Raw genomic sequence first — 15,163 nt, forward strand, 5'->3', positions numbered from 1 at the left:
ACTCATCAGCTGAAGACTAATGCGAGGGTCCTGACCATTCAGGAGACAGGGCCTCCCGGTCAGTGCTGGCGTATCCGGGCATTGGAGGAGGGCAGGGAAGGGGAGAGGGCACTCTGGGATTCCCCTTTCCTCCTTGCTTTTGTTGGTTTGGGAGTCTCACTCACAGATTATGGTGCATCCGTTTACCGCGTGCCTGTGTGAGTTCATACAAATCCTGATGAGCTTCCTTGCTCCCTATCTGCACAAATGTTCACATCTTGTGTGAATTCTATTTTTTAGTTGTCATGGGGCTTGAACTCTGGGCCTGGGTACTGTCTCTGAACTCTTCAGCTCAAGGCTAACACTCTACAGCTTGAGCCACAGCACCACATCCAGTTTTTGCTTGATTAATTAGAGATAAGAGACTTACAGACTTTAGTACTGGAGCTGCCTTTGAACCCAGATCCTGAGCTCTCAGCCTCCTGTGTATCTAGGATTAGCGGCATGAGCCATAAGCGCCCAGTGGCTGTGTGAACTCATGTGTGTTCTACTGTGATCTTGTTGAAGTGGAGTGGAAAGACTTCCTGGTTTCCAGGGTGACTCCAGAGCTTGCCTCCAGGTCTGGCCTAATAGATCCACACAGACAACGACTGCTGGGAAGCATCAGGGTTTTGAGTCCCGTCAGGGGCATGGTGTCCTGGACTGATGTCACAGTCTCACCCCCAGGTGTCCACAGCAGGCGGGGTGCACAAGTGTAACCCAGGAGGGCCATGGGAAAAGTGAATGTGGAGGGAGTGTCTGAGGGGACCCTGGAGGGGGTGAACACACCACCTCAGGTCAGGCACACTAATGACACATTGAAAGGGGCATGGAACCTGCAGAGGCCACACAGAGGCGTCCCCTCAACTCCAGCAGACCCTGTGGGGTCCTATGGAACCGCAGCTCGCTTTGACCGCGCACGAGTCTGGGTGGGGTCCTTGGCTGTCCCCACCACCTGCAGGTGTCCCGGGGTCCTATGGAACCACAGCTCGCTTTGACCGTGCACGAGTCTGGGCGGGGTCCTTGGCTGTCCCCTGCACCAAGGGGTGCAGGGTGTCCCGGCAGCAGGAGGTGGCTGGGACAGAGCTCCAACTTGTTCTGGAGTTAATGGAGCAGTTCTCCATCTTCCATATTGGTCCAGGTGCCCCCAGCTGCACCTGTGCCTGCTGCTTGATTAGTAAAAATTAGTTTTTATTACTGGGTAATAGTAAAAGTGGCTTTCATTCAATTTGTTATTTTACCGTATGCTGCATCTCACCCATGCTTACTTACACACTGTCTTCCCTAAGAGCCTCTGTGTCCCAGGCACCTCTGCATGTGGCTTTCTATGTCCAGGTCAGTGATCATTTGATCTGGCACACAGGCACCTGGAACATGGAGATGAAGAAAACCGCATGGAGCTGGGGTGACTGTTTTTCTAAGTTCATGACGGCTGGTTGAGAAGATGGGTTTGGCCTTTAGGGTCAATGCCTAGGTCTGGTTTCAGTACTTCCGAAGTGGAGGACAATCTGGATGCAGTCTCTGCTTTCCTTTGTTTCTTCTTTATCTCACTCATTTCCTGTTTCCACAGCCAAACTGTCCCCCACGTTACTATTTCCAATGATCTCTCATCTCCTTTGCAAACTCAGGGCAGTCAAGCTATTTTAACTTCTTTATTGCTGCACTTAGGCTATGGACAGTCACCACTTATAGCACAGAAGGAGAGGTTAGAGAAAAGACTAGATTAACAGAAACATCCTTGGAATATGGAACAGGCCGGCCACCTCTGGCAGCTGGAACATACCCTACCCAAACAGCGTCCTTCTCCATTGTAGATTACAGTGTGGTGCAGGATGCCAGCTCCTTCTACCACTTTCACCAACTTAATTCTCAGTGTGATGCTTCAAGCTTGTGCCCATGTCACCCAGCCAGCAGCCTAGGGCTGGGACAGAGCCCAGGTTCACCTCAACAGACTTTGTTTGAAAGACATATATGGAGTCCACTGGTATTAACTGCGTGGCCATCTCCAAGATGGAAACGAAGCTTAGCTCTGCGCTTAAGAATGAGAAGCAAGTTATTGACAGTACTGTCAATCTATGATCCCCAGACTCCTATTACCTGCCTCCCTCACATAGAATATGCTTGTCTCTTCCTCCACGGAGAAAATCCTTAGTGTAAACTCCTTCTGCCATTGCATCTAGCTGCTGCCTGCTTATTTCCATTTTCTGTAGGTGGTCTGCAGAGCAGGAACAAAGAGGCAGGGAATTCACACACCCTCTCCCAAAGGCCAGAAGTCAGGAGTGGAAACATCCTAGGATGACTCCCAATGCAGAGTCAGTAGAAGGCCTCTGTGGAAAGGAGAGAAAATTAGTTGTACACAGCAGTGACTGTTCCAATTGCAACCCTGAAATCCTGCTAAGCAGACAGTGGGGAGGCCCTCCCTGCTGGTAGAGGGGTTCCATGATGGGCAGAGCAGAAGTAGAAGCCATGCTTTCATAAAATATGTTTATAAGGATAGGAGAGAGAGAGAGAGAGAGAGAGAGAGAGAGAGAGAGAGAGAGAGAGAGAGAGAGAGAGAGAGACAGAGACAGAGACAGAGACAGAGACAGAGACAGAGAGACAGAGACAGAGACAGAGAGAGAACAGAAATCAATAGATGATAGAGACAGATACAGATAATAGAGACATACAGATAAACATATAGATAGATAATAAAGAAGGCTGAATAAATAATGCGCTTGATAAGATAGATAATAAAGGTATAGATGAATAGGTAAATAGATTGTAGAAAGAGATAATAATTTAACATCAATAGATGACAGACAGACACATGGATGGTTACAGATGTAATATTTACATAGTTGGATACATGAAAGGGAAGTATGGAGAGGTGTCTTTGTTCTGGCATTTACATGCCCATGGAAGCTTGGTTTAGAACACCGGGCACTGCATTTGCCTTCTGACAACCTGCACTTCTTAGTCCAGCAGGTAGCCCAGGACAAGTGCCTGGGGAAGAAGGGCCAAGCTGTGTGCTTCAGTCCCTCTCCATTCTGGGGCTGACTCCTGCATGTAACAGAATGGCAAACACATTCTATTCTAGTGTGTGTCACTGGGTGTGAAGTAGTAAATGGAAAATTTAGGGCTAGGAGTTTGGCCTCGTGTTAGAGTGCTTGCAACCATGGACAAGACTCAGGCTGGATTCCTCAGTACCACATACATGGAAAATCCACAAGTGGTGCCGTGATTCAAGAGATAGAGTTCTAGCCTTGAGAAAGCCCAAGGACAGTGCTCAGACCCTGAGTTCAAGCCCCACGAGTACAAAAAAAAAAGGAAAAAGAAGAAGAAAAATTTGCTGTGGAGTCCTAGAACTTTGGGCACTACAAAACTGTCAGAGTAAGGGGCGGTGCATTGCATTCTTTAGGAACAGGAATGGACAGCAGAGATTTCTGTCACATCAAAGGCAACACTGCTGCATCGCAAAGACCTGGAAAGGAAGGACCAATGAGAAGGAATTGGATCCTGGGGTCCTGAGCGTTCCTGGGGCAGCAGGAGTGTGCTGGCATTGAGAGGAGCTGGAGCATGGCGTGGCTCTGCTTGGTGGACAGGGTCAGGGTTTGGACGTTGGTGTTTGTAGGTATGTGAGTGACAGAAGGACAGAGATGGAGGACAGGAATGGGAAGCACACGGCTGGACCTCATCTCCTCCCAGCCTTGATGCTCTGCTGATCTAACGTGTGTGTCCTCGTTTGTCTGTTGACTGGAGATCTCCCCTTGAGGGCTTATGAGCTGCCATGAGAAGCCATGTGTCACTCCTCAGGTCAAATGAGAAGCCTGGCCTGTCCCCATTTTCCCTCTGTCCACGTATTTTTCAGTGGCCATCAAATGGTCCTGGTTAGTGTCTCTGGCTTTAAGAGCAGACAAAGACTGTAGTTCAGAAAGACCATCAATTTCCAGAACTTTCCTTTAGGTCAATCCAGCTTATCCATAAGAATGCGGCCTTGCGTGACCAGGTCATTGGTCAGCCTCCAGGGAGGCTGAGCTCAGGGTGGGAAATGTCCTTCCTCCAGTGACTATCCAGTCCTCCAGGGCAAGGACCCAGCAGGCATGGACCAGTAGAATCTGAAAATGAGAACTAGACTTTGGGGTGGAAAAAGATCATTGAACTGAACTTGGACACACAATATAAAAAAGCACCATCCTCAATGGCCACACCCTGGGCTCAGCCCATCACCTCCAGAGTGGAGTTAGAAACGAATTGAATACATGCACCATGACAAGTGAGATGACGCCATCTGCAGTAAAATAGAGTGGGCTGAGAAGCCTGGGTTAATAGGCCAGACTGAGAAAGAGAAATATCGACAGGTGGTTCTCAAATGTGGAACTCGAAGAAATAAACGAGAGGAGTGTAAATGGGCGACTGTCTGAGTTTAGAACCAGCTGAAGGAGGGAGGCCCAGAGGGGCAGTAAGTATAATCAAAGCATGTCATACACAGCTATGAAAACAGAAAATTGAAACCTGATTAAATTCGTTTTGAAAGAGGGAGCAGATGAGAAAGAGTAAAATGGATGGGTGAATATGAGGAGACAGCATGCTACACGTGTGTAGAAATATCACAATGAAACACATTGTACAATCAATAAACGCTAATACAAATAGCACAGCACAAAAACCACGCAGACTGTGAGGCAGCAAAGACCTGTGAATCAGAGGCAGGAGGCTGAGACAGGAGGTTTATGAATTGAAGGCCAGCTTCATGTTCAAAGCAAGGCCATCAATCAAGAAGAGAACAACGATAAACCCCACAGCCGCTCCCCAGGGTGTGCGGTGCAGTGGGTCTGAGTGAGGACTCCGGAATCCATGTCTCCTGGTGGCGCAAATGCTTCCGTTACAAGCCCTGCGGCCTGGGAAGCCCGCAGACAAAACTCTAGAAAGCAAGGCTGTGCCTGTGGCTCAGATCCTAAATCAACAGAAGGCAGAGATGAGGAGGACTGGACTTCCAGGCCAGACCAGGCAAAAGACACACAAGCCCTCCATCTCAGTCACGCCATTTGTGATTTTCCTCATCACAGTCTCCAGGATTAAGTCGTTGTTCAATGGAGTTCAAGTCCATACGTCAGAGTAAAATAGCTCTGGGACAATATCATCACTCCATTTCTCCCCTCTTATTCTTCCCTCTCTTGTCTCTCTACCCTCAACTTGTGTGAGTCACCACTTTTTACACAAAACACATGCACTATGATGTCTACATTTACTCCCCTTCCTCCCCCATTCCCGTTTCCCCATCTGACCCACAACCCACCACACATGCTGTCACTTCTGGGTATTTGTGGAGAAGACTCACAGTGTTTTCAGAAAGTTTGAAGCTAAATATTTTTTTATAATTCCATCAAAAAATTTAATTACTTTGTCAATTTTCACAAACATAGAAAAGCTCAGGTCATGAGAGATACCCTGGTGAATTCTACAGACACACAGTATATTTCACACCAGTGCTGCTCTAGCTTTTTGACAATACTGATCATGGAGAACCTTGTGGGTTTCTTTTCTTTTTGAGTGAGTAGTATATGCTGTTTTGGAATATTGTGGAAGCAGATGGTCAGCAGGAGAAGACAGCGGTATTCTTATCATCAGAGGCAGCTTCAAAGGAGCACAGACAGCGGCAGGAAACAAACAGGACAGGGACGTGGAGTGGGGGCAGGAGCTCAGGAGAACATGAGGGGATCTGAGGGCCTGGCTCTGTCTTCCTCCCCATGAAAGGTGCCGCACCAGAGCCAGGCCAGCGGGCCAGGCTGAGCTGCTCCCCTCAGACCTATAAATGCAGCTCTCCTCCTCCCTCCTCAGCTCCTGCTGTCCTGCACCAGTATCTCCCCACCATGAGGACACTGGCTCTGCTCGCTGCCCTTCTCCTGCTGGGCACCCAGGCCCTCAGTGAAGGGCCGCCAGAACCAGCTGAGGACGCCCAAAACCAGATCGAGCCAGAGGAAGCAGAGGAGGAAATGGAAGACACCCTCTCAGAGGCCGGAAGCTCTGCTCTGCAACGTGCAGGTGAGAGGTGTCACCAGCCTGGGAGGGGCTCGGAGCCTGGGAGCCAGGACGTGGGGTGGGCTCCGGAATGTCAGAAAGACCACATCACTTACGTGGCGACATTCAGGTTTTCTGGGCCAGAAACTGGAGACTCAGAAGTAAATTCATGCAGAGAACTTTGTTCCTTCTAAAGACTCCACGCTAAGAAGTGTCTGAGTCCTAGCAGGTTCAGATGTGGACGAAGAGGTCATTTCTTTTGGGAACAGAGTTCATCTAGGGAGGACATTTGCATGGTCTACGGAGAAGCTGTTCAGGGCTGCAGCCTGGACAGCGGTGTGCTCTCACGCCAGCGTGAGGGGCAGAGCTTGGGGAGACGATGGCAGCTGAGAACCTCTTTCCAGGGAGTCACACACGTTGTGTGAACACAATCCTGAGAACAGAGACGCTGCTTATGGTCCTGGTTCTAACACAGCCTGCATGGCTACACTGAGCTGTGTGGAATCTCTTCTCACCTGTGTCTGATGCAGCACTGGATTCCTGGATGCTTTCTGTGTCTCCAGGTCTAGCCCACCCCCACCAGTGCCAGTGCAGAAAAGGTCCCTGTAGAAGAGAGGAACAGAGCCGTGGGTCCTGCGGGTATTTGAACCGCTGCTGCCGAAGGAGACCACCCCCGTCCCGCAAGAGGTGCTACTGCAGAAAAAGCTGCTCACCCCCTGCAAAGCCCCGGGGGTTCTGTGGAGGAAGGTCTCGAAAGCTCAGACGCTGCTGCCACTGATAAGCACAACAGAGAGAAGAAGGCCTCAAGACTGGGAGCCATCTTCTGTCCCCGTTACCTGCTCTCACCTTTCCTTGTCTTTCTGTCTCCAATAAATTCCTAGCAACAAGGCCTCTCTGCTTGTGTCTCTTTGCTGTGTGGTTGGTTCCGTGGGAATCCTCCGTGAGAGCCTGGTAAACAGGGTCTTCTCTACAAAAAGGAATACGGAAGCTGCAGGGGTGGTCAGGGTGCCGAGTCTCTAGACCCAAATTATCTCCCATATTAGCGAGTGGAGGCAGGATTATTGTGTGAAGATGGACTGGTGGGGAGGGCAGGACCCTCCAGCTGCCCTAGGGACAGCACGCCCCGCCCCAGCTCAGCCCTGCAGCCTTCCTCCCCAGCCTCACTTCCTGCAGCCTGCACGGGGCACACACATCCCACACTCTCGAGGTCCACCTGGCATCTTCTGTGTAACCTCTCCCCCTTCCCCAAATGTGCAGTGACCTTGAGCTCTTGTCAGGCAGGCCCTGCAGTGCCATGAGAACGTGCAGAGGAAGATGGCCAGCTCGAGGCCCTCCCTGCCCTCCTGGGGAGTAGTCCAGAGCCATTTGGGTAAAGAACCTGTCATTTCATCACACGAGGGCTCTTCCAGGGTGGCCTCTGTCACTAGAGTGACAGGAAGATGGCAGGTGCAGAGTGCACCAGGAGAGATTAGGCCCCATGCTTCTCCTCTGCCCAGTCCACACACTGCACTGACCCTAACCCCATGGGGTAGCATCCGGGATCCCTCAGGACCACAGTGTCCCCTACCGGTCTGGGCCGGCCACCGAGGTGCGAGCTAGCAGGAGCAGGTCCCACGTGACAGGGACTGCAGTGGGGACACTCGATCAGCATGGCAGGGCTTAGGCAGCTTCACTGTGGACACACCGCGAAGCTCGTGGCAATACAGCCAGCGCCTTTGGCAGGACAGGCTTCATTTCAGTGGCACTGCTAGGTACTTGGCTAGGGCTGGGCGGGCACAGGGGCAAGGATGGAGAACCACAGGGACAGGGAGCAGTGCGAATGCCTGGGGTCTTCAGAGGCCCTGGGAGCCCTGAAGGCTGAGGAAGAGCCCTGTGTGGCAGCTCTGTTCTCACTCATCAGCTGAAGACTAATGCGAGGGTCCCGACCATTCAGGAGAGAGGGCCTCCCGGTCAGTGCTGGCGTATCCGGGCATTGGAGGAGGGCAGGGAAGGGGAGAGGGCACTCTGGGATTCCCCTTTCCTCCTTGCTTTTGTTGGTATGGGAGTCTTACTCAGAGCTTGTGGTGCATCCATTTTCTTAGGGGAATGACGACTTAGAAATCTTGATGAGCCTCCGTCTTCCTCATCTGTGCAAGTGGTTACCCAAGGTCGTGTGAATTCTTAGAGTAGAAATCCTTCCTGGCTTTCTCGTAACTCCCGAGCCTGCCTCTAGGTTAGGCCTGGTAAAATGACAGAATCCATGAGCCCTGGGAAGCATCAGAGTTTTGAGTCCCATCAGGGGCCCTGTGTCCGTGGACTGATGTCGCAGTCTCACCCCCAGGACGTGTGGGGCAGGCGGGGTGCACAAGTATAACCCGTGGGAAGGGCGAATGTGGAGGGAGTGTTTGGGAGTGGTGGGAGCATGGGGGGGGAACCACCTCCCATTAGGGGAGGATCAGCAAGGCACCTGGGTGTGGAATCGTAGAGACCACACGCGGGTTCCCCGGGGTCTGGAGAGAGTTGCGGCAGTGTCCTTCGGTGTCCCGCCCGCTCCAGGCTGTCCAGCGCAGAGGAGGTGGAGGGCACAGAGCTCAGGCGTCCTCCTGAGATGACGGAGCACTGCTCCATATCCCATATCGCTCACAGTGCTCCAGGGAGCCTCTGCCTCCAGCCACACCTCTGCCTGAGTTAAATTCATGCTTTACTATTTGTCATGGGGCTTTCACCCAACCGGTCATTTTCTCATTTGCCGGACCTTGCCTCTGCACATTTGAAAAGGCTCTTCCTTAAGAGCCTCGTGTGCTAGGCATGCCTCTGCTGTGGCCTTCCATAACCAGACCAGTGATCCCTTTAACTGGCACAGGCTCTGCCACACAGGAGGAAGGAAATGGAAGGGATATCGGTGACTCTCATTGCTTTCTGTTTTGTTGTTATTGTTTAGTATCCCTATGCATTGTTGTTGCCTTTGTGGTCACTATCACATCATCATCATCATCATCATCATCATCATCATCATCATCACCATCATCACCCTTGTGATAAGATCACCCAACATCAACTCTAGTGTTAAAAGATTTTTATGTTTTTGGTATGGTGTTAACTGTACAGTGTTGTACAGTAAATCATGGGAACTGACTCAAAGATGAGACCCATAACCAAAATGAACGACCAATAAGCTGAGAAATGCAACCCAGGAAATAAGAGCAATATGTGTGAAGTACACACTTATGGCGTTGGTACTGCTATCTGTGAGGAATCTCTTCAACTGATGAGTCAAGAAAAATAGTCCCTCAAGACTGGAGAAAGGACTCAAAGCGACATTTCTCCCCAGTTCCATACACATGACCACGGCACTGTGGAATGGAAATCAAAGCTGCAGTGAACTATCCATGACATTGCCTTTGAAAAGCGCCGTGTTGGCTGGGCAGCCGGCCTTGCTTCTATGTGCATGTTAGTGTTGGTGGCATGGCGCCCGGAGAGAAAACTTGGCAGTATTTATAAATGCTTACAACATCCTCCCTGTGTCTCTTAATTCAACCTTCAGATTTGTCCTGCCCATAACTATGTGCATCATAATAAGAACAACGTCCACACCAAGGTCCTGCTCAGATCACTACACGTCAAACACGAGGACCGAGACGCCACGCTGTGCCTCAGAACATCGGAAGTGTTAGTTGGAGGCACTGCAAATGGTGCACATATCAGACTTTTGCCGTGTACCTCATAAGCATGTGCTGTTAAAATAGTGAACATGTAAATACAGAGTGCAGGCCATCTGGTGCCTCTGTTTTGTCTGGCAGGAGAACTCCAGGATTCGTCCCCTCTGCAGGTGTGGCAGGAGGAGGAGAAACCCGGCCCCTTCCACTCCTGCTGACCTGGGCATCAAGACAGTCATGGCTGGGGCAGCTATGTGAGTAGAACCAAGTATAGCACCTTGGCCCAGGTATACCCTATAATCAGGAGAGGGGGGGAAAGGCGTGTCTTGTCTCAGCTTGCCCACACGGAATTTAGCTAAGCGTGGGTTCCGGCTGGATGCAGGAATGGGGTTGATGTGTGTAGACAAGCATCTCCATCTGCCCATGAGCCAGACACGCCTGGCAGCCCGGCTGTGGCTCCCCACCCGCCTGCTCTCAGAGCCCTGGCTCCCCACCCCTCTGCTCTGCAACCAGACACTGGAGGAACGCCGCTCAGCGGAGGCATGGTGATGCCACCCCACAATGCGTGTGGTTCTCTGTCTCCGTGCCTTCCGTCTTTGAGAAGTGTCTGCTCACCCTCCTTGGTTGTTTCGTTTAGATTTGTAATTGAGCATCTGAGTTTCTTGTCTGTTCGTGTGTATCGCTTAATCAGATAACCAGGTCTCGTTCTGTGGGTTATCTTTTCACTCTCTCAACTGTCCTTTCTGCTGTGCCAAAGTTCCTCTGTTTATGTGTTCACATCATGTGATTGTGAATATGCCACTGGACAAGCCCAGCGCTGTAGAGAGCCAGTCCTAGTACAATGAGAGCTGACCTGCTCTCCGTGACCCCGAACTCTTCTCCATACGAGTGAAAGCCGCAATTAGCAACCAGGTGCATTAGCTCATGTGTAGAAGAATATGGAGGCAGCAGTAGCGGATGTATAAGACAAACAAACCTTCTGTTTTCATTCCCTTCAAGAAAAAGAGATGGCAAATTATGAGATGTAACATTATACAGCCAAGTCAATGTCTCCCAGCCACAACCCGTAGTGAGAATTGATGGGAGGTGGGGCGGGGGAGAGCAAGGTTTTCGTGTTGTTCTTGAGGAATGTGGGTGTTTAAAGTCTGGAAAGACAGGAGACCTGGAGGAGGGCGGACGTGGGGGGGAGAGGGTGGCAGGCATTAACCGACTCCACGCTGTTTTTCCATTTTACCAGCAGAGGGCACCAGTAGGCACAATGCTACTTGTCCCCAGGTCCTCTGAGCAGAGTTGTAGAAATGGCCCTTCATTTACCACCCAGTCCCCACAGTCCTCATCCAGGTAGAGATACTTTCAGAGATAAGAGGGCTCAAAGACCAAGGGCAGACACTGGGAAACGGATGCTACCTCGGCAACCTGCTGCATCTATCCAGTCCTTTCCACTAGTAGAAGGCCTCCACCAAACGGAGCAGAAGTCGTGGCACACAGCAGTCACTGGCTAATAATAACCCGAGATCCTGCTTAGAAGACAGGGCAGAGGCCCTCCTGTGGGGACAGAAGGGCTGCGATGGGTGGAGTAGAAGCAGGAGCATCCTTGTATCCATACCAAATAGCTAGCTGATGATGGCTGACAGAGATAGATGATAGGGATAAATGGATGGGTGATAGGGTTCGATGATAGAGACACGTAGATAGACGATACAAATCGGTAGATCCTAGAGATAGGTAGATAGATAGATAGATAGATAGATAGATTGACAGACAGATGACAAGGAAGTACAGGGCAGTCAGCAGTAGGGTGGCTTTGTTCTGGCATTCCCAGGCCCATGGCAGCTTGGTTTGGAACACAGGGCACTGCATTTGCCCTCTGACAACCTGCACTTGTTAGTCCAGCTCTGCCTGTCCAGCAGGTAGCCCAGGTGCAGTGCCTGGGGAAGGAGGGCCACGCTCCGTGCTTCAGTCCCTCTGCATTCTGGGGTGGATTCCTGCATGTAACAGGAGTGTAGGCACACTCCACTCTCTGTGTCACTGCGTGTTGAAGTATTAGATGAAAACGTTGCTGTGGAACCAACCTGAAGGCAGGTGCTGCAGAGCTGCGAGTAAGGATCGGAGTGTGCAGGGAGTAAGAGCAGGGGCTGCCTTCCTTTGGGAGAAGAATCACCAGCAGAGATCTCTGTCACGTCGGGGAAAATCCTGCTCCATTTAGAAGACCTGGAAAGGGAGACTGTAATACCCTCTCATTCAGAACAAACAAGGGGTCAGGAGTCTGGCTTTGTGGTAGAGTGCTTGCCTGGCATGCATGAAGACCTGGGTTCAAATCCTCATAGACAAATACGTAGATAAATCCAGAAGTGGTGCTGTGACTCAGGTGGTAGAGCTCTAGCCCAAGGACAGTATTCAGGCCCTGAGTTCAAGCCCCAGAACTGGCCAAAAATGAATAAATACCAGCTGCCTTGGTTGCCTGGCATGGCGGCTCACATCTGTAATCCCAGCTATGCTGGGAAGTGGAAACAGGAGGATTGGAATGTGAGGTTGGCCCAGACAAAACACAAGACTCTGAAAACTAAATATATAAACAAGCTCTGGGGATGTGGCTCAAACTGTAAGAATGCCTGCCTGGAAAGTGTGAGGCCCGAGTTCAAATCCCAGTATGACCAAAGTAAACGCTTGCTATTCAGAATGGATGGAAGCAGGGTGACTCGAGGGAGGACTGCCCGGCTGAGCAGGGGAAGGCAACACAGGCCCGTGGAACAGCACCTCCACCGCTCCGGGAAGCATCATTATGCCTTCACATCTGTGAGCAGCAGGGCACATGTGAAAGGACATGGGTGAAAGGGCACGAGTGAAAGGGCAGGGTGAACCTTCTGTTCGGGCACTTCTTTTGAGGCTTCCTGTGTCTGGCCCGGACTTGGAGACCCTACACTTAAGTCAGTGTCCCAAGTTTGGTTATCTAAGTGCGGTGGTCCACATTTGGTGGCCTGTATTTAGTGGCCAGATACAAACCCAAGCTTAGCTAGTTAACAGATGGGTTCCCTCATCTCCTTCATCTTTGGAGTTAAAAGTGCTTCTCCTCTCAGGATCACTGGGGAGAAGAATTGAGATGCCTTTTGTGAATGCTTTGGAGAAAGGATTGTGCAAATATAGGAGACTGTCAAAATAGCAGACCTACTCTTTTTTCCCCCTAATTCAGGCAAATTTGAGACTATTAACTTGACACCCATTTGATGCCTGAAGGATAAAGATTAATTGCTGCCCAGATCCCAGTCCAGGCAATTACTGTACCCTAAGACAACCTGCCATGACCCCTGAAGCAAGGCTGAAATGTCATGCCTCTCATTTTGGCTGTGAGAATGCCCAAGTCAGAAGAACCCCAGGCCCCAGTCCAGCAATCGACCCTCCTGGAACTGACGCATGCCTGAGATTCCCCAAATGCTTGTCCTCACCTACAAAACCTTTCGTGGGACTCTCACATAAAGACTTCATACCTGTAATGTTCACGTCGCCCTTCTCCAGAAGGCTTCGTTGTAAGGCTCTGTCCCGCAGCTGGCACTGCCCTGACCTGGCCTCCCTTTGTTTGTTCCTGACACGGGTACAGCACACACCTCATCCCATCCGTTCCCCTGAGCCATTCTATAATGCAGGCACCAAGATGGTTTCATTTATAGATGGGAAACCTGACTCACATAATGGCTAAGCCAATCCCATGGCCACATCCTGAAAGGGCAAGCGCTGGTGTTGCAGACTGAGCCCGTGGGCTTCCGAGGCCTCGTGTCCCCATGAAGGGCCCTTTCCTTCAGGAACCTCCGGTTCAGAGTCCGGGAACTTCAAGGATTCCCAGAGCCTGACAAAGGACCCAGCACCTTTCTATATCTGCTTCCTTCTGGGAGACCAGCCTCCAGGGAGTGAGTGAGTCACCACAGCCATCCAGGTGTGCCATCACCTTCAACCTTACCTGTCCTCCCTCCTCGCAGGAGGAAGCTGCTCTCCCCATGTGTGCTTCCCTGTCCTCAGCCTTGTCCCTTCAAGATCCCAAAGACACTTTGGGGAGGGGTGACGTGGCTATGGTAAAGTGTATCAGAGATGCATCTAGCCCACAAATCCTTCTTCTCGAAGACATGAGTCCAAAGATTAGAAGCACTGGGCAGCCTTCCCCTCGAGAGACTTCTGGTCCCTGACCTCGGAACAACTGGTATACCTTGTCTGCTGCCTTCAGGCAAGGAGCCACAGTCTTACTGCAGCCACTCCACCTGTGACTCCGGCCTCCACAGAGAGCGCCTGCCACACTCAGCGCTTTCTCTTCCCTGCTTTATTGGCCTAACACAACCCTGGAGACTTGCTGGAAGACTCAGAGCCTCCTCTAGACCAGGTGCCGAGAACTGACAATGGTTTTCAACCATCTGAATGGAAAACATGACTCCCTTCCTGTGTGCCAAGTCCCCACACACTCCCTTCCTGCTCTGTGACCCAGAAGGTCTCTGTCTTAGTTTGTTCTAGGCTTGGTTCCTGGGGAAAAGCTTCCTTTCCCAGAACCCAGATGCCACATCCAGAACCAATCCCATCCCAGGAAATATTTTTGTTCCTCCATGCTCTTTTTACCTCTTGGGCTGCTTGGAGAAGGATGACAGAGTTGCTTTGGGGAGAAGCACTGAGAGCAAACTTGGGTGAGATGACAAAGAAAGAAGAAAACATGCCATTGTAAGGTAAGAGACCTCAGCCTTTTGGCTGGGCTTGATTGTGCCCACAGTGGGAAATCTCAGTGGTTCTTGAACTGCTTGAGTGCTCAGTCACTGAATTTATTAGAACTGGTGTCTACCCGAAAGTCTCTTCTTTGACTCAACTGATGTTATCCAAAACAAAAAAGAACAAGTTGAATTTCTCTCCTGACAACAGCGACACATGCACGTTCCCACTGAGCCTCTGTCGTTCTGTGAGCTGGACTTTATTCTCACCCCTCTTTGAGCAAGGCCAGAATGAAGACCAAGCTCACATTCTCTCCCAAGAGCGCAGCGCTGGGTCAGCAGGGAGCAATTACTTGTAGCTGGACCATCCCAAATCCATTCTTCATCCTGCCTGGCTGTGAGAACCTGCAAGCCTTCAAAGGCTTTGGGTTGGAAGTACACACTGCAGTGTTCCCTCCTGGGACCAGCACGCCACATAACTTGGTTCCTTACAGACTGGTTGGTTCCCAGCCCTACTCACAGAATAATCTACCCTTCCATCCCGGAGACATTTTGGGATATGGATACTGGGTCCAAGTATCACCATATGCGTTCACTGCCATGCTGGCATCTTACTAGATGATGGGGACATCTCACAAGTTCTGGAAATACAGGTGTGTCTAAGCTCTGTTAAGCCCCAGGGAATTCTTGCCCTTGGCTGAGCCTGACTGACCCCTCCCCCCCAAGCTTGCTTTGCTTTTGTAAACATGCTTTTGCTAGGTTTAGTTTCATGTACCAACTATGTGATTTTTGCCCTTATAAGCTTTGTAGTAAAGGAGTCTGCTTGCGGTC

This window comes from Megascapheus bottae, chromosome 20 (assembly GCF_031878675.1).
Source record: "Megascapheus bottae isolate mThoBot1 chromosome 20, mThoBot2.hap1, whole genome shotgun sequence".
In the NCBI taxonomy this organism is placed as follows: domain Eukaryota; kingdom Metazoa; phylum Chordata; class Mammalia; order Rodentia; family Geomyidae; genus Megascapheus; species Megascapheus bottae.